Source organism: Haematobia irritans, chromosome 1, assembly GCF_050003625.1.
Source record: "Haematobia irritans isolate KBUSLIRL chromosome 1, ASM5000362v1, whole genome shotgun sequence".
NCBI lineage: Eukaryota > Metazoa > Arthropoda > Insecta > Diptera > Muscidae > Haematobia > Haematobia irritans.
The window spans coordinates 237,429,793-237,456,749 of NC_134397.1; the positions used below are offsets into that span (position 1 = coordinate 237,429,793).

Sequence of the window (26,957 nt, forward strand, 5' to 3'; positions counted from 1 at the left end):
TATATGGGGGCTATATATAATTATGGACCAATGTGGACCAATTTTTGCGTGGTTGTACCAAATTTCAGCCGGATCGGATGAAATTTGCTTCTATTTGAGGTTCCGCAAGCCAGATCTGGGGATCGGTTTATATGGGGGCTATATATAATTATGGACCGATGTGGACCAAGTTTTGCGTGGTTATTAGAGACCATATACCAACACCATGTAGCAAATTTCAGCCGGATCGGATGAAATTTGCTTGTCTTAGAGGATTCGCAAGCTAAATCTGGGGGTCCGTTTATATAAGGGCCACACGTGAAAGTGGACCGATGTGGCCGATTTGCAATACCGTCTGACCTACATCAATAACAACTACTTGTGCCAAGTTTCAACAGACGGTCGGACATGCTTAGATCGACTTAGAATTTCACCACGACACAGAATATATATACTTTATGGGGTCTTAGAGCAATATTTCGATGTGTTACAAACAGAATGACAAAGTTGATATACCCCCCATCCTATGGTGGAGGGTATACAAATAAAATGATTTTGATTTACTGTGCTATATAGGATGGATGTATAACATCTTTGCCATTTCATTTGTAACACAGCGAATTATCGACAGGCGGTCTTATACTTTACATTATCGGAAATCGCTACATCGATATGTTACAAATGGATTGACAAATTGATTATACCCTCATCCTATAGTGGTGAGTATAAAAATGTGGTTTAGCAAAATGTTTATTGGGTTCTATTCTAATAACCAGATCATAATGGTATCAATATATACTCGTACTCTCTTATGTGTGTGTGTGAGACTATGTGCATGTTGCTTTACTACAAAGTTTCTTTCTCTTTCCGATTTGCTTTATTTCCATTTGCGTGTATTTGTTTGCACATACACACACACACCCAAAGCAACCACCGCAGCACAGTGATATCCTTCCTGCCCATCTTGGGTTGCTCTCAGCAAAAGAAAAGGAAACGCGAAATATCATAAAGTTTTATAGCATTTAGATGATGTTCGGTGTACAACACCACCACCACCTACAACTACACCTACACAACCTACCATGTTCTCAGAGTGTGGTGTTTTTTTTTGTTTTTCTCTTCACCATTTAAGTGGCTGATTGTTGTAAAACAAAGTTTTAGAGATTTTTTCGTTTTGTTGGCGTATAAATCGTCGCCGCTTTGATTTAGTTGGCGGAAAAGGGGTGAGGGGATGGGAATGTAGGTTAAATCCTTTCTCCATCTATACCCTAAAGCGGTGTAAAATCTCTTACAATGAAATCTTTGCACAAAATTACTTTGTATTGCTTTAATTTGCTAATAAATTTGAACACGATTTTCCATTTTCTTCAAACTAAGATTTCAGCCAATGAAGTAGAGTAGGGCGAAGTAAGGAAGGGGAGAGAGAAAGGAAGGGAGAGTTTGGGGTGTTTTTTAAAATTGCCAGAAAAACTATTTCTATAAGAATTTTACTTCTAATATGTGGTTGTAATGAAAATGTATTTACATTTGAAATTGTGCGAGGAATGTTAAACATTTTTAGGATTTGGAAATTAGAAGAGAAAGCAAGAATATAGGTGAGCTTGTGTATCAATCTCAAACCATGAATATGGAATTTAGTACAACAAAACTGTGCCTCTCTATAAGTGGTTTTACTAAAGTTATCTGCACTGGTAGAAAAAAACATCGTGGTAAATTGTTTTATGGGGGAAAAAATTGCACTTTCTCCACTTTCTGAAATAAGGAAAATGTACACTAGTTATGAAAGGAATAAATAAAAACTAAAAGCAAAGATAAAGTTGAGTGAGGCCGACTATATTATAACCTTCACCACTATGTAGACCAAAAGTTTTGTTACCATCTCAACTTCTTCAAATTTGTTGGCAATTATATAAAGGTTTATACTTCCATATGGAAATATTTAAATCTTTACCGATTTCGAAATTATTTTTATACTTCTACAAAACTTCAGAAATAAACAGAAATTTAACAACCTGAAACGAAACACAATGTTAGTAAAAACAAAAAAGGAAAGTTTAAAGTCGGGCGAGGCTGACTATATTCTATCCTGCACCACTTTGTAGATCCACATTTTCGATAGCATATCAAATTCGTCCAATGTGTTGGGTGCTATATATAAAGGTTTGTGTTCCTATATACATATATTCAAATCTGAATCGATCAGGACAAAATCTGTTAGAATTCAACAAAATCTATAGACTTAAAATTTAAGTCGGCTAAAAATTAAACAAAATTTTCTATAGAAATAAAATTTTGACAAAATTTTCTATAGAAATAAAATTTTGACAAAATTTTCTATAGAAATAAAATTTTGATAACATTTTCTATAGGAATAAAAATTTGAGAAATTTTTCAATAGAAATAAAATTTTGAGAAATTTTTCAAAAGAAATAAAATTTTGACAAAATTTTCTATAGGAATAAAAATTTTGCAAAATTTTCTATAGAAATCAAATTTGCACAAACTTTTCTATATAAATAAAATTTTGACAAAATCTTCTATAGAAAAATTTTGACAAAATTTTCTATAGAAATAAAATTTTGACAAAATTTTCTATAGAAATAAAATTTTAACAAAATTTTCTATAGAAATAAAATTTTGACAAAATTTTCTATAGGAATAAAATTTTGACAAAGGTTTATATAGAGATAAAATTTTGACAAAAATTTTATAAAGAAATAAAATTTTGACAAAATTTTCTTTAGGAATAAAAATTTGACAAAATTTTCTATAGGAAGACTTAAAATTTAAGTCGGCTAAAAATTAAACAAAATTTTCTATAGAAATAAAATTTTGAGAAAATTTTCTACAGAAATAAAATGTTGACAAAATTATCTATAGAAATAAAATTTTGACAAAATTTTTTATATAAATAAAATTTTGAAAAAATTTTCTATAGAAATAAAATTTTGAAAAAATTTTCTACCGAAATAAAATTTTAACAAAATTTTCTATAGAAATAAAATTTTGACAAAATTTGCTATAGTAATAAAATTTTGACAAAATTTTCTATAGAAATAAAATTTTGGCAAAATTTTCTATAGAAATAAAATTTTGACAAAATTTGCTATAGAAATAAAATTTTGATAAAATTTTCTATAGAAATAAAATTTTGACAAAATGATCTATAGAAATAAAATTTTGACAAAATTTGCTATAGAAATAAAATTTTGACAAAATTTGCTATAGAAATAAAATTTTGACAAAAATTTTCTAAAGAAATAAAATTTTGACAAAATTTTCTATAGAAATAAAATTTTGACAAAATTTTCTATAGAAATAAAATTTTGAAAAAAATTTCTATAGAAATAAAATTTTGAGAAAATTTTCTATAGAAATAAAATTTTGAGAAAATATTCTATAGAAATAAAATTTTTACAAAATTTTCTATAGAAATAAAATTTTGATAAAATTTTCTATAGAAATATAATTTTGACAAAATTTTCTATAGAAATAAAATTTGGAGAAAATTTTATATAGAAATAAAATTTTGAGAAAATATTCTAGAGAAATAAAATTTTGACAAAATTTTCTATAGAAATAAAATGTTGACAAAATTTTCTATAGAAATAAAATTTTGACAAAATTTTCTATAGGAATAAAATTTGACAAAATTTGCTATAGAAATAAAAATTTGCTATTGAAATAAAATTTTTATAAAATTTTCTATAGAAGTAAAATTTTGAAAAAATTTTCTACCGAAATAAAATTTTAACAAAATTTTCTATAGAAATAAAATTTTGACAAAATTTGCTATAGTAATAAAATTTTGACAAAATTTTCTATAGAAATAAAATTTTGGCAAAATTTTCTATAGAAATAAAATTTTGACAAAATTTGCTATAGAAATAAAATTTTGATAAAATTTTCTATAGAAATAAAATTTTGACAAAATGATCTATAGAAATAAAATTTTGACAAAATTTGCTATAGAAATAAAATTTTGACAAAATTTGCTATAGAAATAAAATTTTGACAAAAATTTTCTAAAGAAATAAAATTTTGACAAAATTTTCTATAGAAGTAAAATTTTGAAAAAAATTTCTATAGAAATAAAATTTTGAGAAAATTTTCTATAGAAATAAAATTTTGAGAAAATATTCTATAGAAATAAAATTTTTACAAAATTTTCTATAGAAATAAAATTTTGATAAAATTTTCTATAGAAATATAATTTTGACAAAATTTTCTATAGAAATAAAATTTGGAGAAAATTTTATATAGAAATAAAATTTTGAGAAAATATTCTAGAGAAATAAAATTTTGACAAAATTTTCTATAGAAATAAAATTTTGACAAAATTTTCTATAGAAATAAAATTTTGACAAAATTTTCTATAGGAATAAAATTTGACAAAATTTGCTATAGAAATAAAAATTTGCTATTGAAATAAAATTTTTATACAATTTTCTAAAGAAATAACATTTTGACAAAATTTTCTATAGAAATAAAATTTTGAGAAAAATTTCTACAGAAATAAAATGTTGACAAAATATTATATAGAAATAAAATTTTGACAAAATTTTCTATAGAAATAAAATTTTAATAAAATATTCTATAGAAATAAAATTTTGACAAAATTTTCTATAGAAATAAAATTTTGACAAAATTTTCTATAGAAATAAAATTTCGAGAAAATATGGGTATTTTGGCCATATATAACCAACTCGGAAAAACATATATATGAGACCTATATCGAAATCTGAACCGATTTCAACCAAATTTGATATGCATTGTTGCTATGTTAATTCTACTTCCTGTGCAAAATTTGATTACAAATACATCGGATTACAAATTCCCGGTGAAAAGTTTCCAGTAAATCGGGTTAAATCTTTGGTCTCTGTGGTTGCATGAGTCTAAATCGTGCGAAATATATATATGGGAGCTATATCTAAATTTGAACCGATTTAAACCAAGTTAAACAAGTATAGTTAGAATGTTAATTCTACTCCCTCTGCAAAATTTCACATAAATCAGGGTACAACTTTGGCCTCTGTGAAATCGACTAAAACTGCGACCTAGACTTTCACAGTGTGGCGTAGGGTACAAAAATGTTGTTCGATTTAAAATTAATAACATTTTCTTTGTGTGTATTTTTAAGGACGGACGTTTGTTTTCGCCACCCCTCCACCTCCTCCACCATTTATGCCTTGTTTACATTTCAATAAAGCATCTCAACTGATCCTAAGTGAAATTTATTAGCCAACAAAACTTAATCCCGCTATCATCCAATGGCTCAAAACTTTGAACATTTGTTCATCGCTTATGGCTGATAGAGGAAAACTTTTTGCCCAGGTAATAATCGCATGCATATCAATTCACTTTCAACTTCTCAAGATATTTTCCACTACAATTTTTTCCCATTATTCCAATGGCACTTGTGATAATAGTTTGCAAAAAACTTTAAGTTTCTGTAGAATCGCAAAATGGATTTGTGTATCTTGTGCTGTTTGTTGTGAGTGAGTGAGTGAGCGAGTTACGTGGCTATGTTGGATTTATTTTTATTTGCTGGTGTTTCTTGTGGTCGAAATGAAGAAAATCGTTTTGGTTGTGGCAATGTGGTAGCAAACTAGCCAAGTATTTTAGTTAAACTATTCAGACTACTTTGTGGTTACCGTTTTTATTTAAAAGTGGTAGAGGCTCTTATACAGGAGTTCGAAATTAAGTTATTATCCTAATAAATAAGAATTTTTCAGGGGACAGATGAGGTACATAAATCAAACAGATGCCTTTAGATTACGAAAAACGACTTAAAGCATTTTTTTAGTTTTCTCTATAGAAATAAAATTTGGACAAAAGTTTCTATAGAAATAAAATTTTAACGAAATCTTCTATAGAAATAAAATGTTGACACAATTTTCTATAAAAATGAAATTTTCACAAAATTTTCTATAGAAATAAAATTTTCACAAAGTTTTCTATAGAAATAAAGTTTTCACAAAATTTTCTATAGAAATAAAATTTTGACAAAATTGTCTATAGAAATAAAATTTTGACAAAATTTTCTATTGGAATAAAATTTTGACAAAAATTTTCTATAGAAATAAAGTTTTGGCAAAAAATTTCTATAGAAATGGAATTTTGACAAAATTTTCTACAGAAATACAATTTCGACAAAATTTTCTATAGAAATAACATTTTGACAAAGTTTTCTATAGGAATAAAATTTGGCAAATTTTCTACAGAAATAAAATGTTGACAAAATTTTCTATAGAAATAAGTTTTGACAAAATTTCCTGCAGAAATAAAATTTTGACAAAATTTTCTACCGATATAAAATTTTGACAAAATTTTCTATAGAAATAAAATTTTGACAAAATTTTCTACAGAAATACAATTTCGACAAAATTTTCTATAGAAATAAAATTTTAACAAAATTTTATAGAATTTTTTTAGAAATAAAATTTTAACAAAATTTTCCATAAAGATAAAAAATTCGACAAATTTTTCTATAGGAATAAAATTTGGCAACATTTTCTATCGAAATAAAATTTTGACAAAATTTTCTTTATATGTAAATAAAATTTTGACAAAATTTTCTATTGGAATAAAATTTTGATAAAAATTTTCTATAGAAATAAAGTTTTGACAAAAAATTTTTATAGAAATGAAATTTTGACAAAATTTTCTACAGAACTACAATTTCGACAAAATTTTCTATAGAAATAAAATTTTAACAAAATTTTCCATAAAGATAAAAAATTCGACAAAGTTTTCTATAGGAATAAAATTTGGCAAAATTTTCTACAGAAATAAAATGTTGACAAAATTTTCTATAGAAATAAAGTTTTGACAAAATTTTGTATAGAAATAAAATTTCCACAAAATTTTCTATATAAATAAAATTTTAACAAAATTTTCTATAAGGATAAAAAAATCGACAAAGTTTTCTATGGGAATAAAATTTTAACAAAATTTTCTATAGAAATAAAATTTTGACGAAATTTTCTATATAAATAAAATTTTGACAAAACTTTCTATATGTATAAAATTTTGACGAAAATTTTCTATAGAAATAAAATGTTGACAAAAATGTTCTATAGAAATAAAATTTTGACAAAATTTTCTGCAGATATACAATTTCGACAAAATTTTCTATAGAAATAAAATTTTAACAAAATTTTACATAAAGATAAAAAATTGAACAAAGTTTTCTATAGGAATAAAATTTGGCAAAATTTTATATCGAAATAAAATTTTGACAAAATTTTCTATTTAAATAAAATTTTGACAAAATTTTGTATAGGAATAAAACTTCGACAAAATTTTCTTATTTCTACAGAAATAAAAACCAAAATAGAAATTTTCTATAGAAATAAAATTTTAACAAAATTTTCTATAGAAATAAAATTTTAACAAAATTTTCTATGGAAATAAAATTTTGACAAAATTTGCTATAGAAATAAACTTTTGACAAAATTTTCTATAGAAATAAAATTTTTACAAAATTTTCTATAGAAATAAACTTTTGAAAAAATAATCTATAAAAATAAAACTTTGACGAAATCTCCTATAGAAATAAAATTTCTACAAAATTTTCTATAGCAATAAAATTTTTACAAAAATTTTCTATAGAAATAAAGTTTCGACAAAATTTTCTACAGAAGTAAAATTTTAACAAACTTATCTATAGAAATAAAATATTCTATAAAAATAAAATTAAAAAAAAAATTTATGGAAATAAAATTTTAACAAAAATTTCTATAGAAATAAAATTTTGACGAAATTCTCTATAGCAATAAAACTTTGACAAAATTCTCTTTAGAAATAAAATTTTGACAAAGTTCTATAGAAATAAAATTTTTACAAAACTTTCTATATACATAAAATTTTGAGAAAAACTTTCGATAGGAATAAACTTAAACATAAAAAATTAAATTAAAATAAAACAGAAAAACTTTTATTTGGAATACAATTTTGACAAAATTGTCTATAGAAATAAAATTTTGACAACACTTTTTATAGACATAAAATTTTGACAAAAATCTTCTATAGAAATAAAATTTTGACAAGATTTTCAAGAAAAATAAAATTTTAACAAAATCTTCTATAGAAATAAAATTTTAACAAAAATTTCTATAGAAATAAAATTTTAACAAAATTTCTATACAAATAAAATGTTGACAAAATTTCCTATAGAAATAAAATTTTGACAAGAAATTTCTATAGAAATAAAATTTTGACAAAATTTTTTATAGAAATAAACTTTTGACAAAATTATCTAGAGAAATAAAATTTTGACAAACTTTTCTATAGAAATAAAATTTTGACAAGATTTTCTAGAGAAATAAAATTTTAACAAAATCTTCTATAGAAATAAAATTTTAACAAAAATTTCTATAGAAATAATATTTTAACAAAATTTTCTATACAAATAAAATGTTGACAAAATTTCCTATAGAAATAAAATTTTGACAATATTTTCTATAGAAATAAAATTTTGTTTTTGTTTCTTGATTTCAGCTTAAAACCATGCATTGACTAAACTACAAGTAAACCACACGGAAGGTTCAAGTGTGGTTTACTTTTGGGTTTAGTGAACTGCCTGACTTTATTCTGATAACACTAGTTTAGAAAATTTTTTTTTTCATACACCATTGATAAAAACCAACTTTTCTTATGTATTTTGAGCTGCTGAATTCGAAAATAATTAAAAAAAAATTATGGAACGGTTTTTGAGATATCCCGTTATTTTTAAATGTTCTCTTTTTTTCACTAAACACAATATATCTCGAATTAGAAGCTTCCGATTATAACGTTGTTGATACTTAAATTAAAGGTTATAAGATGACGAATAATCGTGTGCAATTGAATTAGTGATAAGTTAAGTGGTTCAAAAAATATCAATGCCAAAATTCAAAATTTTCGAAAAATTCGTGTTTTACAAAGGACCTCTTCCGCTAGAAAAGTATAAACCAATTTTAATAAATTTTTTTTCTCTTCATGGTCGTATAGACGTAAGTAACAAGACCAACAAGAAGAAAATCGATTGAAAAATGACAAAGTTATAAGCAATTTTATGACGTCAAATCATGCAAAAATATAATCGGACGTTTTTAACTCGAGATATATTGTGTTTAGGAAAAAAGAGCGAAAATTTAAAAATAAGGGGATATCTCAAAAACGGTTCCATAAAAAATTTTTAAACATTTTTTTCGAATTCAGCAGCTTAAAATACACAAGAAAAGTTGGTTTTTATCAATGGTACATTTTGAGTGTAAACTAGTGTAATTGGTTGATAGTTTTGCTGCAAGTAGAGGATGCTGATGAGGAATGTGGTAACCATCTTGCAGTCTATAGGGCTTTGTCCAAATAAATTTGGCAAGTATACTTTTCCTCTGTTGGTTAAGCTACACCTGTAGTTTAGTCAATGCATGGTTTTAAGCTGAGATCAAAAACAACAATAATGATTGAAGAGAAACCAACAACAACAAACAAAACGAAAATTTGTTTTTTCTAAAATATATTTTATTGATTTGACAAACTTTGTTAAATGTAATAAACAAGAATCCAAGCCATCCTCTTGATTAATTCCAATCAAATACGTTTTATTAAATTAGAAAGTTAAATTCAAAATTAATTCATTCCCCCCACTCAATCAGAAAAAATGTAAAAGCAATTCTTATTCATTATCATCATAATTGTTGTCGTCATCATCATGGTGGAATTAACAATAATGGTTTATAAAATGATGTTACGAAATTGAGTGGAATAATTTGGCCATTTATGTTTATGTTGGCCATAATTGCCACTCTTTGACTCTTTTTATGGAAAACTTTGTCATTGAATTATAATTAGTTTTCGAAAATAAATTAATAACAAATGGTTAGGGCTTTTTAAGAGCTAAAAAATAAACAAATAAAAGCAGCGAGCAACCCATACTCTCTACTCTAGCAAAAATTAAAAATCAATATTGGAACATTAGAACCACCCGCCAAAAATTATGTTCAACAATAATGGCTATATTTAAATTGCTAACTTGTGGTCATTATTCAGTTTATTTCAATAAACAGCAATACAACAACAAATTTGATATTTTCTATTACTCTGTCTTTCCTATCCTCTCGCTCTCTCCCTATCTCCCTATGGATAACTCTAGCCCTCATCTTCTTCGATTATAAAAAAAGGCCAAAACTTTGCTAAAAACTTCTTGGAGGATAAGAGTAAGTGAGGAGTATCCGCATTTAACCAGTCAACCGAAAAAAGTTTCCCAAGACCACATCCAAATCCATTTTTAATGATGAGCAACTACACTCGACGATGGTGGTTTAATGTATCTCTGCTGCAGTTCATTCTACAGCAATTGCACTTAACGCAGTGCAATGAGAGAAAAGGGGAGAGAGAGAGGTTCTCAGCACTCATTGTTCTCCATTGAAAGATGTTGAGCTATTGTTTGGTGTGGTGAAAAACCAATACATTGGTCTTCCATTGGCCATTGTAGATAAAATGTAGCCACTCTAAAGAAATTGTTGCAGTATGGAATATTAACAAAAATATTTAATAATTAATAAGATGCACTCCCAATGATGTTCTTTATTTTAACTACCCAGGAAGTTCTTTTAATTAAATTTTTTATAACTTGGTTTTTTCATACTTTTAATGGGTTATTTTAACTTTTTTTTTGTTTCAAATACGTTAAAAACGGAGTAAGAATTTATAAAATGGTACAAATCATTTAAATTTTGTCGAAAAGAAATGCTAAATCCAATCTGAAAAAATTGTGCATTTTTGAAAATATTTGTGTTCAAACGTTTCCGACAGGCATTAGAATCCAATAAAAATTATAAACAATTATAAAAATTATAAAAATTATTTATTTGAATTTTTTACATTTACATCCACACAGAATTTTTTAAATTTACAGAATTTTTTAAATTTACATCCAAAACATTGAATTCGGATCACACCTAAAGAAGTAATGCAAATTCAGTGCAACGGCTGTTGAAATGGAGGACTTCCGTCCTATGACAAGCCCATGTTAAATTCATCGCTTCTGCGTCAATTTTGCACCACTTCCGGATCCAAAAAGAACATTTTCATTACTTTCTTGGCGACGCTTTTTTTGCTGGGATCTTTTTTATTTGGGATATATGTTCACAGACATCGTTGGCCTCACGACATTATTTTTTCCAGTGTAGCTATTGTAAATATTCCCAATTTCTATAAAAGTGTCCTGCAATGGTTGGCTAGCACGCAGCTTATGTTTGTTGCCACTCGTGCCAAAAATAATCTACCAAAATTTGAAGAAAATTTTACCAAAAATCTACCAATTAAAAAAAAAACTTAATTTGAAGTTGTTGATCAAATTTTTGAGGTTAGTATAAAAATATGTTATTTTAATCGAAAGAAATGTTTTATATTAATTTTATGGTATTGATTTGGCCGGTTGCATCATGGGATGGAAATTTTTTGATCATGCTGCACATTTAGGTGGAGCCATGTTTGGGCTATTTTGGACATATTATGGACCTGGGCTTTGGCAGAAACGTATACCGATTTTAACGATGTATCACGATTGGCGGAAGACTAAAAAAAATAGTAGAATTGGCTTCAACTAAAATGACATGCATAAATAATAGTAAAACATTTATATGTAAATAAAAAAAAACAAGTTTATTTAAATTGAAAATTTTGTTAAAATTTTAGTTCTTTAGAAAATTTTGTCAATTTTTTTCTCTATAAAATTTTATTTTTATATAAAATTTTGTCAAAATTGTATTTTATTTGTCAAAAATTATTTCTATATAAAATGTTGTCAAAATTTTATTTCTATAGAATATTTTGTTGAAATTTTAGTTGTATAGAATATTTAGTCAAGAAAATTTTTGTAGAAAATTTTGTTAAAATGTTATTTCTATAGAAATTTTTGTCAAAATTTTATTTCCATACAAAAGTTTGTCAAAATTTTAGTTCTAGAGAAAATTTTATTTGCGTAGAAATTTTTGTCGAAATATTATTTCATTGTTGTTGTTTTTGATTTCAGCATAAAACCATGCATTGACTAAACTACAAGTGTAGCTTAACCCACAGGCAAGATGGTTGGATGGACGCACGTTTCGGAATTGCCACATCAGCATCCTCTACTTGCAGCAAGACTATCAACCAATTATCAGCATAAATTCAGGCAGTTCACTAAACCCAAAAGTAAACGACACTTGAACCTTCCGAACCTTTTATTTCTATAGAAAATGTTTATTTCTATAAATATTTTGTTGAAATTTTAATTGTATAGAAAATTTTGTCAAACAATTTCTGTAGAAAATTGTTGAAAATTTTTATTTCTTTAGAAAATTTTGTCAAAATTTTATTTGTATAGAAAATTTTATCAAAATGTTATTTCTCTGCAAAATTTTGTCAAAATTTTTTCCCTACAAAATTTTGTCAAAATTTTATTTCTATAGAAAATTTTGTAAAATTTTTTTTTTAGAAAATTTAATCAAAATTTTATTTCTATATTAAATTTTGTCAAAATTTTATTTCTATAGAATATTTTGTTGACATTTTAGTTGTGTAGAACATTGTGTCAAAATTTTATATCTGTAGAAAATTTTTGAAAATTTTTATTTCTACAAAAAATTTTGTCAAAATTTTATTTTGTATATAAAATTTTGTTAAAATGTTATTTCTATATAATATTTTGTCAAAATTTTATTTCCATACAAAAGTTTGTCAAAATTTTATTTCTAGAGAAAATTTTATTTCCGAACAAAAGTTTGTCAAAATTTTAGTTCTAGAGAAAATTGTATTTCCGTAGAAATTTTTGTCGAAATTTTATTTCATTGTTGTTGTTTTTGATTTCAGCTTAAAACCATGCATTGACTAAACTACAAGTGTAGCTTAACCAACAGAGGAAAATAATGTTTGTCAAATTTATTTGGACAAAGCCCTATAGACTATAGCAAGATGGTTGGATGGACGCACGTTTCGGAATTGCCACATCAGCATCCTCTACTTGCAGCAAAACTATCAACCAATTATCAGCATAAATTCAGGCAGTTCACTAAACCCAAAAGTAAACGACACTTGAACCTTCCGAACCTTTTATTTCTATAGAAAATGTTTATTTCTATAAATATTTTGTTGAAATTTTAATTGTATAGAAAATTTTGTCAAAATTTTATTTCTGTAGAAAATTGTTGAAAATTTTTATTTCTTTAGAAAATTTTGTCAAAATTTTATTTGTATAGAAAATTTTATCAAAATGTTATTTCTCTGCAAAATTTTGTCAACATTTTTTTCTCTACAAAATTTTGTCAAAATTTTATTTCTATAGAAAATTTTGTAAAATTTTTTTTATAGAAAATTTTGTCAAAATTTTATTTCTATATTAAATTTTGTCAAAATTTTATTTCTATAGAATATTTTATTGAAATTTTATTTGTGTAGAACATTTTGTCAAAATTTTATTTCTGTAGAAAATTATTGAAAGTTTTTATTTCTACAAAAAATTTTGTAAAAATTTTATTTTGTATATAAAATTTTTTTAAAATGTTATTTCTATAGAAATTTTTGTCAAAATTTTATTTCTAGAGAAAATTTTATTTTCGTCGAAATTTTATATCTATAGAAAATGTTATTAAAATTTAATTTCTATACAAAATTTTGTCAAAATTTTATTTTTATTAACAATTTTATCAAATTTTTTTCTAAAGAAATTTTTGCCAACATTTTATTTCTATAGAAAAATTTCTAAAAATTTTATTTCTATAGAAAATTTTGTTAAAATTTATTTCTTTAGAAAATTTTGTCAACATTTTATATCTATAGAAAATTTTGTAAAAATTTTATTTCTATAGAAAATTTTGTCAAAATTTTATTTTATTTCTCAAAATTTATTTCTATAGAAAATGTTGTCATAATTTTATTTCTATAGAAAATTTTGTCGAAATTTTATTTCTATAGAAAATGTTCGTTTCTATAAATATTTTGTTGTAATTTTAGTTGCAGAGAAAATTTTGTTAAAATTTTATTTCTGTAGAAAATTTTTACTTCTCTGGAAAAGTTTGTCAAAATTTTATTTCTCTAGAAAATTTTGTCAAAATGTTATTTCTATAAATTTAAGCTTAATTCTAATTTATTCTTTAATTCACCTTAAATGTCGACGGACGGGTGAACATCGATTCACATTCACCTGCTAAACTGGGAAACTCTAAAAAGCGGTCATAGAGGGACACCTACCAAATGTGGAAAAAACTTAGGCGACCGATGGTGTCCACTTCTGCGAGGTTTCGCTATATACTTTATGGGGTATGAAACCAATATTTCGACATATTACAAGTAGAATGACATATTTTGTATACCCCCACATCCTAGGGTCATTTTTTTTGTAAATAAAAATTATAGGCCCGTGGAAGTTAAATACTGTCACCAAGTTCTGTAACTTAACCTGAAAATCTTTTTACGTTTAAGTTTTGAAGAGAAATATACAGAAGAAAGAAAGCCTGGGACAATATTTGTTTACCCACCGCCACCAACCTTCCCCCAAAATTTGTTGCCTTCTTGTCATATTTAAAGAAAACTTAATGACGGACATCCGTTTAGTGGTCACCATGATGCTTCACTATAGTCCATAGTCCTTTGTTCTTTTGACTAAACTAAATAAAAAAACAGAACTTTTAATGTTCTTTTGTGTTGTTGGATGATGGTAAAGATTAATTCTCTATCATACACCCCTATGTCTGTCAAATACTCCCTCTCTGCCTGAAGTATGATCCCAAAAAGAATGTTTTAAGTGGACGGTGATGACCGTCGTCGGTAGGTGTGTTGACATTTCAGACATAAGGTCAATAAATGGACAAACATATGGCTGATATACAGAAGGACTCGCACTACGTCCTTGCGTTTCATTTCTGCTTATCGGCATAATAAAGATATAGAGCCTTAAGGTCATTTAGCCCAAAGATAAGCAAGTAAAGAAATCTCAACAAGTATCACACACTTGCCCTTTCACAATGAGAGTTTAATGTAAACATGAAATTAAAATTGCAAAAATGAAAAAACACCACCTTCATCCATGATTTTGAATGTCTTCGTTGTATAAATCTTTCAATTTGGTTATTGGGAAGCATTGTGGTTCCCTTCTTACACGACCACTGAAGTGTTGCGACATTTGTCACTTGAAGTTCTTAGAGTTGGATGGTGTTTTAATGATAACCACCAGCTGTGCCACCACCAGCTTTAAACAATGAAATTAAAAAGCTGTGATATTCTCCGTCGGTGGATCAAAAGTTAATAGCAGTCTCAATTCGATGGAAGACTTTAGGCAAGCAAAATTCAATGCATTCTTCAGATTGTGGTATTTGGTTATTTATTTGGAGGGCGAAATAAGAATAAGAATAATTGTGGTCAATCGAGGTATGGTCTATGTGAGGCTAATCTCCCGTGATCCAGTAACTCGGTTGCAACAGTTCATAGTACCTCCACATCCATGGAGGTAGGTGGATATATGCTTCAAAGTGTATATACCGCCGGTTGTTAGCAGTGCTCCAGGTTATAGCCCAAATATTGAGTGGCTGTTGTGTGAGCATAACCGATTGATGCTAGAAGATTTTAATCCCCATGATGACATTCTCTCCTGGGTAATGACCAGAGAGGCATAGCTTTGGCAGAGCAGATAGATGACTCCACATTTTGTACGGTGAACGAGAATTATGGGTGATTGCAGCAGTTCGCCCGATATATCTTTAGCATCGCCTGGTCTGATAAATGACGTTTCCTGGCAACCCGTCATTTCACTGGGATCTGGACACTCTACATAATTCTCACCATTGAAAAGCAAGTCAACTGGGAGGATTTCAGAGAATACATAGATTGCCGCTTCAACGAGCTCCCGCTACTCCTCCGTCTTCATGTTTCCCAGATGGTATTCCGGGACATCAACAACGCAGCAGTTGCTTGCTGTATACCCAGCAAGGCTCCGCATCCCGGAGGAAGCGGTGATCATCGCCGTCGGGCTAATCCTCTGTTGACCCAAGCATCGGGGAACTGAATCTAGAGATTGATAAGGTAGTCGACGACCACAAGCAGAATACATGGTTAGAGAATCTGAAGCATTCTATAACGTAGACACTGACACAGGTAACTTTAGTCAATTGTTAAAGGCCTCTTGAATACCTATACAAGGGATGATGGGCTCTCAGCCACCTTTGGCGGCGTGACGGTGACTGATCTGTAGTGATGCCCGACAGTTTATTGAGAACCCCGAGACAGGTAGAGCGAATAGGAGAGCAATTCTTTGTATCCGACCCAGCGACATACCACAGTTTACCCCTGCCATCAACAGCGTAAAACCATCAAAGGCCCTAGGTCCCGACAGAATTTCTATGCTAATGCTGAATCATCTGGGAATAATGGGATTTGACCAGACTAAAGGGTGATACGGTCAAAATTTGGTCAAGGGAAAACGCGTGTAAATCGGTGAAATCGTTTATTTAAAAAATCAAATTAAATTTCTTTTTCAAGTTCAATTAGTATAAAATTCAGGAAAAATATTCAGTTAGGCTTTCGCTTTTCCAAATCCGAATTGCCGGGCCTCACGCTTGACACCTGCCATCAGATTTTGTACAGTCACCTTGTCCACCTTCTTCGCCGCAGAAAGCCAGTTTGCCTTGAACTGCTGCTCGTCCTTAGCAGTTTTTTTGGTCTTCTTTAGGTTCCGCTTGACAATAGCTCAGTATTTCTCAATTGGGCGGAGCTCTGGCGTGTTGGGAGGGTTCTTGTCCATGGGAACCACCTGCACGTTGTTTGCGGCGTACCACTCCATGGCCTTTTTACCGTAATGGCAAGATGCCAAATCCGGCCAACACAGTACGAAGCAACCGGGTTTCTTCAGGAAAGGCAGCAGACGTTTATTCAAACACTCTTTCACGTAAATTTCATGGTTGACAGTCCCGGAAGCTATGAAAATGCTGCTTTTCAAGCCACAGGTACAGATGGCTTGCCAAACCATATATTTCTTTGCGAACTTTGACAGTTTTATATGCTTGAAAATATCTGCTACCTTTACCCTTCCTTTTGCCGTATAAAACTCCTGTCCCGGAAGCTGCTTGTAGTCGGCTTTGACGTAGGTTTCGTCGTCCATTACCACGCAGTCAAACTTCGTCAGCATCGTCGTGTACAGCCTCTGGGATCGCGCTTTGGCCGTCGTATTTTGTTTATCATCGCGATTTGGAGTCACTACCTTCTTGTAAGTCGATAGACCGGCTCGTTTTTTGGCTCGATGCACGGTTGTAGACGATACACCCAGCTTATTTGCGGCATCTCGGAGAGATAGGTTAGGGTTTCGCTTGAACTACCGGCAACTCTCTTTGTCGTCTCAGCGGCTTCCGGTTTTCGATTTCCCCCCGATCCAGACTTCCTGGCTGTCGACAAACGTTCTCCAAACACTTTAGTTACATTTGTAACGGTTGATTTGGCAGCTTTGCGTGCGAGTAGCTCGGATTTTCGCGATGCGCGAGCAAAATTTTGATACGCTGCCCTTCTTGCTTGGACGGCATTTTGACAACTGAAGAGTGAATTCCAAAATCAAAATAGGAGCAACACACACACACCTTCAAAATGAGGGGTGTTCAGGTTTTTTAAATGCAAAATTGAAAGAAATACGTCAAGTTTATATTGACCAAATTTTGACCGTATCACCCTTTACATGGTTAGAGAATCTGAAGCATTCTATAACGTAAACATTGACACAGGTAACTTTAGTCAACTGTTAAAGGCCTCTTGAATACCTCTACAAGGGATCTCAGTCACCTTTGGCAACGTGACGGTGACTGATCTGATCCTCCATCTTCATGTTTCCCAGATGGTATTCCGGGACATCAACAACGCAGCAGTTGCTTGCTGTATACCCAGCAAGGTGAGGCTCAACATCCCGGAGGAAACGGTGATCATCGTCGTGATGCGCGACAGTTTATTGAGAACCCCGAGACAGGTAGAGCGAATAGGAGAGCAATTCTTTGTATCCGACCCAGCGACATACCACAGTTTACCCCAGCCAAGGATACCCCTGCCATCAACAGCGCAAAACCATCAAAGGCCCTAGGCCCCGACAGAATTTCTATGCTAATGCTGAATCATCTGGGAATACTGGGATTTGACCAGACTAACTCAATTTGTCCTTGGAATCGCTCATTAAACAAGATGTCGGGAAATGGGTAGAGTGATTCCACTACTGAACCCAGGCAGACAATCTCCCTTCTCTCGCCAGAAGACAAGATGCTTGAGGCACTACTTCTACCCAGTCTTGAGGAGAATTCTCAAACTGGCAACCATCAACATGGATTCTGTAAAATGCCAAGCACAACGTTAGGTTTCTGGCCTACCGGCAGGGTTCTTACTTATCAACAGTACGCCCCTGGATCATATCGGTGCATAGATACAATTACATGTTTTCAAAGCAGTATCTCCTAGGTTGCTCTCGCAGTAGCCAAATCATCCAAATCGCTGTCTTGTGGATAGAGTTGATTTCTACTTTCTAGAGCAAGAAATCCTGTGTTTCAAAAGAGAGCCTCTAGATCAGACAGCATACCAGGCAAGTCTAACAGGATTCAAGGGGAAATTCCTGTTTACAGCCAGATCCTTTTTAGTCCGAAGGGCGTATAGTTCAAACACTTAGATCTTCGGATATACAGTTCTAATGATGAGACCTTCGGTCATACAGTTCAACCAATGATACCTACAGATCTGCAGTTCCACCACCAACACCGTCGGGCGTACAATTCAACCACCTAGTCTTTCGGGCCTGCAGAGAACTTCGGAGCTATAGTTCCAACACTGATACCTTTTGGTCTATAGCCCAACCACTGAGATCTTTGAATCTACTATTACATCACTAACACCCTTGGCCTTTAGTTCAATCACTGAGATCTTAGGATACTAATGATCGGTTCAACCGAGTCTTTTAGGCCTGCTGAGATCTTTAGATCTACAGTTCAACCACTCAGATCTTTGGATATACAATTCAACCACTGAGATCAGTGGATCTACCGTTCGAACACTGAGACTTTGGATATATAGCCCAATCACAGAGATCTTCGAACCTACAGTTACATCATCTTTGGGACTACAGTTCACTCACTGAGATCTTCGAATTTACAGTTCCAATACTGATACCTTCGGCACTAAAGTTGAGCCACTGAGATTTACAGCCGAACAATCCAAGCACCTAGTCTTTCGTGCATGCTAAGATCTTCGGATTTGCAGTTCCAACAATGAGTCCTTCGTCTCTACATTTCAATCAATGAGATCTACGGATCTGCCGTACCACCACTGAGATCTTCGGGCATACAGTTCATCCACTGGGATTTTTGCGTCTACAGTTCCATCACTGAGACCTTTGTGTCTACAGTTCAACCACTGAGATCTACGGATCTGGTGTTTCACCACTGTGTTTTACGGCCCTGCTGAGATCTTTGAATCGATAGCCCAACCACTGAGATCTTCAAATCTACAGTTCAAAAACTGACACCTTCGACCCTACAATTTAACCAGACCTACAGGCCTGCAGAGTTCTTCAGATCTATAGTTCCAACATTGAAACCTTCGGCTCTACAGTTCAACTAACGAGATCTACGATCTACAGTTCCACCACTGAGATCTTTGGGCGTACAGTTCAATCATTGGAAGTTTTGCGTCTACAGTTCCATCACTGAGACCTTCGGGTCTACAGTTCAACCACTGAGATCTATGGATCTGGTGTTCCACCACTGAGTTTTTCGGGCCTGTTGAGATCTTTGAATTTATAGCCCAAGCTCTGAGATCTTCAAATCTTCAGTTAAAACACTGACACCTTCGACCCTACAGTTCAACCTCTGAGACCTACGGCCGTACAATACAACCATCGAGTCTTTAGGGCTTGCTGAGATCTTCAGAACTACAGTTCAACCACTGAGATCTTTGGATCTACAGTTCCAACACTGAGACCTTCGGCTATACAAGTCAACCAATGAGAACTCCGGATCTGCTATTCCACAACTGAGTTTTTCGGGTCTGCCGAGATCTTTGGTTCTATAGTTCTATAGTTCAACCACTGAGATATTCAAATGTACAGTTCGTAAACTTACACCTTCGTACAATTCAACTACCAAATCTTTCGGGCCTACTGGGGTCTTTAGATCTACAGTTCCAACACTCTACAATTGAACCAATGAGATATATGGATCTGTTGATCCAACACTGAGATTTTCGGCCGTACCGTTCAATCACTGAGATATCCGGTTCTCCTGTCCCACGTCTGAGTTTTTCGGTCCTGCAGTGATCTTTTGAATTGTAGCTCACTGAGATCTTCGAACCTATAGCTACATCACTGAAACCATCGGGCCTACAGCCGTTGAGATCTTCGAATATACAGTTTCAACACTAAAGCCTTTGGTTATACAGTTCAACCACTGAAACACATTCGTATCTGCAGATCCACCCCTGAGACCGTCGGCCGTAAAATTCAAGCCCTGTGTGAGATCGGGGTCAGTCGATCAACATCAGACAATAAGGACGCATCAACGAGGTAAGTGGAGTATCGTAAGAATTTCATTGTAACGCGACGTGTTCGTACGTTCCCTCCTCCTTTCCTACCCTAGAGGTGTGCGACCTCTCTAGCCACGTGTTCTCCCTCCACCTCATCCTTTCCTTTCTCACAGAGAGAGGTGTGCGATCACTCTAGTCACATGTTAACCTTGTCCTTCCTCACCCTTTTTCTATTCTACAGCTAGAAGTGTGCAATCACTCTAGTCACGTATTCTCCTTTCCCCCATTCCTCATATCTCTCAGCAAGAGGTGTGTTGACACTCTAGCCACGTGTTCCTTCACTTCTTCGTGTGCGACCACCCTAGTCCCGTCCAAAGACGGATCGACATCCGACGTTCACCGTGTCCCTCCATCCCATCCCGTCGAAGATTCATACGTTGACCAAAACCACACTTTCTCACACCATCGTGACAGGGTTACTGAACGAATGAATATGTTGTTGTTAGGGAGTTACTTCGCGCCATGATATCTGTGATTTCCGTTATATTTTCGTCCATGAAATCTGTGATTTCGGGAAACTCCAATTCTATTGGAGGATAAGATGAAAATATAGCTGCAGTCCTTGGGCTGAACTTACACTGGGTTGGAAACCTGGTCCGTATAACCGACTAAGATGAGGGCTAGGTCGTTTATGTTGTTGATGTCTCCATTCAGATGTCAAAAATAGGGAATACGTGGCCCTTCATACACCTGCCGTATCCTCCCAGTTAATTTCAAGTTCAGTTATAAGCAATGGTTCCTATTTTCCTCGATGTGGAAAACTTAATAGCCACTTAATCTTCATGTCACCATTGTTTGTATGTGTTTTTGTTTTTTTTTTCTCCCTAGATATCTTGAAAATATCCCAGAAGTTATTTTTGTATTCCAGAGAAAACGGAATTTCTTCTTTATTGTCATTTCCGTTATTTTTTCTTTTTTCTTGATTAGAATTTATTGTCGAGATTAAGTAAAATTCATGTTAATGAAGAACTACTTGTATGGAACGTTTCCGGCATTGTACGGAACTCCTGCAGCCATTTACACATTGGCCAAATTACTTTCATGATCTGAAGGAAAACACGCACAGTCACACGCACACACACACACGAAACAGGAACATGATTTTCATGACCTGTCTTTTGGTCGTCGTAGTCCATTTTATTCATTCTGTTGTTGAAACTAAATAAAGCCTTAGACGGCTGTTTTATTTTTTATTTTGTTATGGTTCTTGCCTTACAATAGAGAGAGAAATAGTACAAGTAAATTAAGTTATAACCTTAAGTACATTTATAATTGTAATGAATACAGAAGTAACAGCAACATCAACAAAAGGATCACGTCGAGGGGAAATTAATGTTTAATGTCTAAGGAAATGTAAAGAGATTGAGATATTTTTTTGTTTTGTTTTATAGGACCTGTTGAAATCCCCCCCCACACAAAAACCAAAAACCAAAGAAGTTAATTTGTGGCAATGACACATTTGCTTTTGTATCCAATTAAGTCTACCATAGTTATGATTCTTGAAGAATATATGCTAAGAAAATATTGTGTCATTCTAATTGGTAATTTATCCTAGTAAATGCAATCATGGAGTATGGGTTGGAAGGCCCATATTCCACAAATTTCTCTTTAAAGAGAAAAACGTTCTCTTTAGAAATTGGCCTACGAAGGGAATAAATAACAAAGACCTTTCAGAACAAAGTACTGTCAAAAAGGATTATGTAGCAATAAGAGGAAAATTTGCCATTACAAACCTGAAGAGCTTGTAGTCTCAGTCATCACGGTGTCATGAAGTTGTTTCACAAAATTCTCCACAATTTCCATTCTTCATTTTCCAACATTTAATTGTTACAATATTGGTTCTTTATAATATGCCTGAAGTAGCGCTGGGATCCTAGGTATACTCTCTGGGAGCTTTAACAATTCCTCTATAGGAATTTCAATGGGAAGATTTAGTGACATAGGATCCAGGAAATGCACGATGGGAGCACTGTCTCCTTTACAATCTTACTTTCTGGGAGCTTTAAAAAACACTCGATACTAGAAGATCCAATACACAGATCTATTAATATGGGCTCCAGGTAATCCTTGGGAGTACTTAAGGATGTAATGGAGGTGGCTTCAGCAACCCATAGGGAGCCACCGTGGTGCAATGGTTAGCATAGCCTGATACATCGGGCTGCCACCTAATCTAACCTTACCTAACCTATAGGGCTGACCGCCACAACAGACCTGTCGTACTACTTGCAACCTTAGACGTAAAAAAACATGCTTTTAATGGTTTCAGATTAGCGGACGTTTTAAAATCATTTGATCCTCATATGAATAAGAAGAAATTGGCCCACGAAGGGAATAACAAAGACCTTTCAGAACAAAGTACTGTCAAAAAGGATTATGTAGCAGTAAGAGGAAAATTTGCCATTACAAACCTGAAGAGCTTGTAGTATCAGTCATCACGGTGTCATGAAGTTGTTTCACAAAATTCTCCACAATTTCCACTCTTCATTTTCCAACATTTAATTGTTACAATATTGGTTCTTTATAATATGCCTGAAGTAGCGCTGGGGTCCTAGGTATACTCTCTGGGAGATTTAACAATTGCTCTATAGAAATTTCAATGGGAAGATTTAGTGACATAGGATCCAGGAAATTCACGATGGGAGCACTGTCTCCTTTACAATCTTACTTTCTGGGAGCTTTAAAAAACACTCGATACTAGAAGATCCAATACACAGATCTATTAATATGGGCTCCAGGTAATCCTTGGGAGTACTTAAGGATGTAATGGAGGTGGCTTCAGCAACCCATAGGGAGCCACCGTGGTGCAATGGTTAGCATAGCCTGATACATCGGGCTGCCACCTAACCTAACCTTACCTAACCTATAGGGCTGACCGCCACAACAGACCTGTCGTACTACTTGCAACCTTAGACGTAAAAAAACATGCTTTTAATGGTTTCAGATTAGCGGACATTTTAAAATCATTTGATCCTCATATGAATAATAAGAAATTGGCCTACGAAGGGAATAACAAAGACCTTTCAGAACAAAGCACTGTCAAAGAGGATTATGTAGCAGGAAGAGGAAGCTTTGCCATTACAAACCTGAAGAGCTTGCAGTCTCTGTCATCATGGTGTCATGAAGTTGTTTCACAAAATTCTCCACAATTTCCATTCTTCATTTTCCGACATTTAGTTGTTACAATATTGGTTCTTTACAATATGCCTGATGTAGCGCTGGGATCCTAGGTATACTCTCTGGGAGCTTTAACAATTGCTCTATAGAAATATCAATGGGAAGATTTAGTGGCATGGGATCCAGGAAATTCACGATGGGAGCACTGTCTCCTTTACAATCTTACTTTCTGGGAGCTTTAACAAACACTCGATACTAGGGTATTGATCTTTAATACCAACGAAAGAACTAGAAGTGTTGGAATCACACAAGGTGCTGACGAGAGCTTAATCCCAGAGCCCCATTTGTGGAATATTGGCTACGACGAGATCTTAAAAATTTTTTGGTCGGATGCGCTTAAGATATCGCTGCGGTAAAACAAGCGCAAACTACGGAAGAACTAGAAGAGTTGGAATCACACAAAGTGCTGCCGAGGGCTTAATCCCAAAGCCCCATATGTGGAATATTGGCTACGACGAGATCTTACAAAATGTTTTGGTCAGATACGCTGACGATATCGCAGCGGTATCACAAGCGCGAACTACCATAGATGTACAGAAAAATTTTACCCAGGTAGATGACACGGGCAAGGTCCTGGTTAAGGACACCTCGACTAGAATTTGCAACACACAAGACAAAGCTGTTGTCCTCAGCACTAAAAAATGAGAGGGGACAATCCACCGTTGAACATTTTGTTGGCGCTACATGTCCCGTTTATGGTTGGCCAGCAGCCAGTTCTTGCCAATATCTCATCAGTTCGATCACTGCTACATACCTTAGTCCTCCTCTTTGACACCTTTGGATCTGCAGTTTCAACTCTGCGACTTTCAGCTCTACAGTTCAACCAATGAGATCTAAAAATTGAGATGCCTGTAGACACTTTTTTGATCGGACATGTAGACGTTACTTTGCGGTAATACAAGGACGAACTACCATAGATATACAGCAAAATCTTACAAATGTTATGACACTGGCAAGATCCTGGTTACGAACTCCTCGATTAGAACTTGCAACACACAAGACAGAGCTTTTGTCAAGCACTCAAAAGTGAAGGGGTATAATCCGCCGTTTAAAATATTTGTGGTGGTCGGTGGAAAGATGTTGGCGCTACTTGGCTGGTTGGCCAGCAGCCGGTTCTTGCCAAGAGCTTGGATCAGTTCGACTACTGTTACAGACCTTAGCCCTCCTCTTTGTTAACTTATATGAGACCTTTGGATGTATAGCCCAACCATTGAGATCTTCAAATCTACAGTTACATAACCTTTGGGCCGATAGTCTTCAGTTCCAATACTGACACCTTCGGTCCTACAGTTCAACCGCTGAAATTTACTGCAGTACAATACAACCACCGAGTTTTTCGGGCCTGCTAAGATCTTCGGCTCTGCAGTTCAACTAATGAGATCTAAAAATAGAGATGCCTGTAGACACTTTTTTGATAGGATACATGAAAGACACCTAGATTCGAACTTCCAACAAACAAGACAGATAACAAATCAACCACTCAGTAAATGAGGGAGAATAAATCACCGTTGAAAATATATTTGATGGTCGGTCGATAATGGTATTGAACCTATAATCCTTTTTGTGCAGGACCTTATATATAACATCGTTGTAAAAAACTGAATTCGAGATCTGAATTTCTAGATGTTGGCGCTACTTGCCTCGCTTATAGTTGGCTAGCAGCCGGTTTTTGCCAAGACCTTGGATCAGTTCGATCATTGTTACAGACCTTAGCCCTCCTCTTTGTTAACTTATATTGGATGTATACCCAAACCATTGAGATCTTCAAATCTACAGTTACCTAACCTTTGGGCCGATAGTCTACAGTTCCAATACTGACACCTTCGGTCCTACATGTCAACCGCTGAGATTTACTGCAGTACAATACAACCACCGAGTTTTTCGGACTTGCTAAGATCTCCAATGAGATCTAGAAATTGAGATGCCAGTAGACACTTTTTTGATAGGATACGTAGACGATATCGCAGCGGTAATACAAACGTGAAGGACACCTCGATTCGAACTTGCAACAAACAGATCAACCACTAAATTAATGAGGGAGAATAATTCACCGTTGAAAATATATTTGATGGTCGGTCGATAATGGTATTGCAGTGCAGGACCTTATATATAACATCGTTGTACAAAACTGAATTCGAGATCTGAATTTTTAGATGTTGGCGCTACTTGTCTCTCTTATAGTTGGCCAGCAGCCGGTTCTTGGCAAGATCTTTGGATCAGCTCGATTCCTGCTACAGACCTTGGCCCTCCCCTCTGCCAAATTATGTGCTTCCCTAAAGAAATTGTGATGGATGTCTGGTATCCAACACATAGGATCACATCTCATGCACATCCCTGAACATTTTTTCTCCAGCTGGCACTGATATTGAAAGAGGGGAACTAGAAAATTTCTTCCCATTAGATCTTAATGGTGAAAATTTTCTTTAATCTTGAAATATAAAATCCAATCCACCGGCTGTACACACAATAGGCTGAGACGAAATCAGAAGAAATTGTCAAGCACCTACATGGAGTTCACCTTGAAGTAAGGTTGAAATGGTACCGATTTGAAGTAAAACTCCAAGAGTGTCGAGTTTTTAGCAGTGTTGTCAGATTAGTTTGGGATATTTTTTTAACTTTGGGGATCTTGAGATTTGGCTGGGTATAAAGCCGTGGTTTGGGGATTTTTCTGGGGATATTTCCACCATCAATCAGAAGGTATTAAATTTGTTATAGAACGTTTAAAAGCGAAGTACAATAAGAGTTATACGTTAATCTTTAAGGTTGGGCTAAACTAAAAACTGGAGAAAAATATACACAAATTAAGAATAAAAATTTTCTAAATTCGTGCCTCCCACAGAATAGTTTCGAAATTCTTAAAATTTTTAAAGTTTACCAATATGGCGTCCATCATAAACTTTTTGCAATTTTGAAATCCAATTTTTTCGTTCAAATTTCGAAACTTATTTTTGTGAAATCCGCGTGGCATTTGCCTTCGTATTTAAAATTTTCTAAAATTAACCTAGTGGGTTCACTCTTTTTTGAGTGTTGTTGTTTCATTTCGATTTTCTTTGGTGATCAGAAAATACAAAAGAAATAAAATAAAAATATAAAAGTACCTGTAATTTTGTTGTTTTATATGTTTCGTGTATACTGTAAATTAATGTAACTTAAGTTAAAATAATATTTTAAGTGGAAATGTTTATGGTATTGTAAAGAGTACAAAATTATAATGTGTTTTTATTTAATAGACGAATTTCCCTGAT

General features: G+C 32.6%; 1 protein-coding gene across 8 annotated transcripts in view; it reads right to left on the reverse strand.

The window, feature by feature from the left end:
• LOC142235782 (sodium-coupled monocarboxylate transporter 2) overlaps positions 1-26,957 on the reverse strand; it is a 406,987-nt gene that overhangs the window by 183,563 nt on the left and 196,467 nt on the right. The window lies entirely within an intron of this gene.